Source organism: Cebus imitator, unplaced genomic scaffold (genome assembly GCF_001604975.1).
Source record: "Cebus imitator isolate Cc_AM_T3 unplaced genomic scaffold, Cebus_imitator-1.0 Scaffold297, whole genome shotgun sequence".
Lineage (NCBI taxonomy): Eukaryota > Metazoa > Chordata > Mammalia > Primates > Cebidae > Cebus > Cebus imitator.
Window position 1 is genome coordinate 1,186,423 of NW_016107612.1, and position 2,910 is coordinate 1,189,332.

General features: G+C 48.7%; 1 protein-coding gene across 4 annotated transcripts in view; it reads right to left on the reverse strand.

Moving 5' to 3' along the window:
• The window catches only part of DRC7 (dynein regulatory complex subunit 7), a 37,422-nt gene that overhangs the window by 14,299 nt on the left and 20,213 nt on the right, over window positions 1–2,910 (reverse strand). The window lies entirely within an intron of this gene.

The following is a 2,910-nucleotide window of genomic DNA, read 5'->3' on the forward strand; positions in this document are numbered from 1 at the left end:
ACAGGGAGGGGAGCATCACACACTGGGGTCTGTAGAGGGGAAATAGGGGAGGGACAGCGGGGGTTGGGGAGTTGGGGAGAGATAGCATGGGGAGAAATGCCATATATAGGTGAAGGGGAGGAAGGCAGCAAATCACACTGCCATGTGTGTACCTATGCAACAATCTTGCATGTTCTTCACATGTACCCCAAAACCTAAAATGCAATAAAAAAAATGAGGTCATGAGGGTGGACCCTAATCCAATATGACCGAAATCCTTGTAAGAGGAAATCTGGACACAGAAACACACAGTGGGTAAACCACGTGAAGACACAGGCAGGAGACCGCAATCTACAAGCTGAGGAGAGGGGCCTCTGAAGAAACCCATCCTGCCAACACTTGATCGCAGACTTCCAGCTTCCAGAACTGTGGGAAATAAATTTCTGTTGTTTAAGCCAATTAAAAAGAAAAAAGCCACCTCCTGTTTATTTTACCCATGCCAGGAACAAGGGAACTAGCAGGCGCACGTGGAGGTTTACATAAGAAGCAGGTGGATGGCTGGGCATGGTGGCTTGTGCCTGTAGTCCCAGCACTTTGGAAGGCCGAGACAGAAGGATCACTTAAACCCAAGAGTTCAAGACCAGCCTGGGTAGCAAAGGGAGATTCCATCTCTACAATTTTTTTTTTTTTTTTTTTTTGAGACAGAGTCTAACTCTGTTGCCCAGGCTGGAGTGCAGTGGCATGATCTCGACTCACTGCAAACTCTGCCTCCCAGGTTCAAATGATTTTCCTGCCTCAGCCTCCGGAGTAGTTGGGATTACAGGCACATGACACCATGCCTGGCTCATTTTTGTAGTTTTAGTAGAGACAGGGTTTCACCATGTTGGCCAGGCTGATCTTGAAGTCCTGACCTCAAGTGATATGCCTGCCTTGGCCTCCCAAGGTTTTGGGATTACAGGCATGAGGCGCTGTGCCTGGCCAGTTTTTTGTTGTTGTTGTTAATTAGCCAGTGCATGGTGGCATGCACCTGTAGTCCTTGCTACTCTGGTGGCTGAGGCAGGAGAATCACTTGATCCCAGGAAGCTGCGGCTGCAGTGTTCCGTGAATACACTACTGCACTCCAGCCTGGGAGACAGAGTAAGACCCTGTCTCTCCAAAACAAAACAAAACAAAAAACACAGTAGATGGGTGGGAATTTCTCCTCCATGGAGTGTATCTACCACCTTCTTTTCTTTCTTTCTTTTTTGTTTTTTTGAGACAGGGTCTCCCTCTGTTGCCCAGGCTAGATTACAGTGGCATATCTCAGCTCACTGCAACCTCCACCTCCCAGGTCCACGCAATTCTCCTGCCTCAGCCTCCTGAGTAGCCTACAAATGTACGCCACCACAACCCAGCAAATTTTTGCATTTTTAGTAGAGACGGGGTTTCAACATATTGATCAGGCTGGTCTCAAACTTCTGAACCTCTTTTCACCCAGCCTGCCTTAAGGCCTTGTTCCCCTCAATAAAAGTGGTTCATCTATGAGATAATTCCTGGAAGGTGGGGAGCACCTCACATTATAATCAACCTTCCTAGAGCACGGTGCACCCCCTCAACTCTAAATCATGTCCAGAGGAAATCAAAGGCTGCAGAACAGCAGCCTGGAGGGGTGGGGGTGTTAATTTTAAGCTGTCCTGAAGCCAACACTAAGCCTAGTACTCACTGTTGTGTGTGAGTCCTGAGAGGCCTCCGAGGATTTCTCTGCCCTAGCTGGTGGGTGGAGGGGAGAGAAGGGAGGGCCACAACAGAGGGGAGTTGGGGAGAGAACTGCTGGTAGATTTCATAGCGACTGTGGACAGTCAATGCTTAGTGGACTTCATGGAGAGGAACCCAACTGTATAGATATTTGCCTTCTTTTTCCTTTTTCTTTTCTTTTCTTTTCTTTTTTTTTTTGATATGATGTCTCGCTGTGTTGCTCAGGCTGGAATGCACTAGCACAATCTCGGCTCACTGCAACCTCCACCTCCCGGGTTCGAGCAATTCTCATGCCTCAGCCTCCCAAGTAGCTGGAATTACAGGCGCCCGCCACCACGCCCAGATAATTTTTGTATTTTCAGTAGAGATGGGGTTTCCCCATGTTGGCCAGGCTGCCCTTGAACTCCTGGCCTCAAGTGATCCACCCACCGCGGCCTCCCAAAGGTGCTGGGATTACAGGCGTGAGCCATGACGTCCGGTCAACTTTCTTTCACTCTTGGCCTAAATTCCATGACTTTTGTAAACCAGTGTAAGCAGTAGTTAGATATTATGCTTTGCAGTTTTAACTATGTTCTACTTCTTTAGAAAAAGCGAAATTGAATGAACAGCGACCACACCCATGTGCCCAGGCAGTCTCTCTGTGGGTGCCTTGCCACCCTCCTCCAACACCTTGCTCTTTTAAGGCTCTTTGAAGGAACAAAGCGCCTGCTCCAATGTTCATGTGGCGGTAAAGGTGACAGCCCAAGTCACGATCTCTTCTTCGCGCCCTCACTTGGTGCAGCGCTGCCCCTCTGGCCTCACTTCCACCTTCACCTCGGAGGCTGATGGACAGGATGAGGACATTCAGGCATCCTCTGAAGGACTGTTATCCTTCAGAGGACACTGACCATCATGGTGCTTATCAGCCCAGGCCCTGGGGGAGGGCAGTGTGTGGTGTGGGAGAAGCTATGTCACTTCACTTGGCCTCAGTTTCCTTACCTGTAAAATGGGAGCAACAAGAGTTAACATTTACTGAAAAGCTAGAGACTACATCCCACAACCCTGGAAGCAGCGCCTAAGGGTGGTGAGGTGACCAGAGGTGTCTCCTTTGCTGAAGGCAGAAGTTTCTCTATTTCAGAGCTTCTGACTTCTTCACAGAGACAGAGCAACCTGCAAAGCAATCACGCATAAACTATTTTCTTTTTTTTTTTTTTTTTT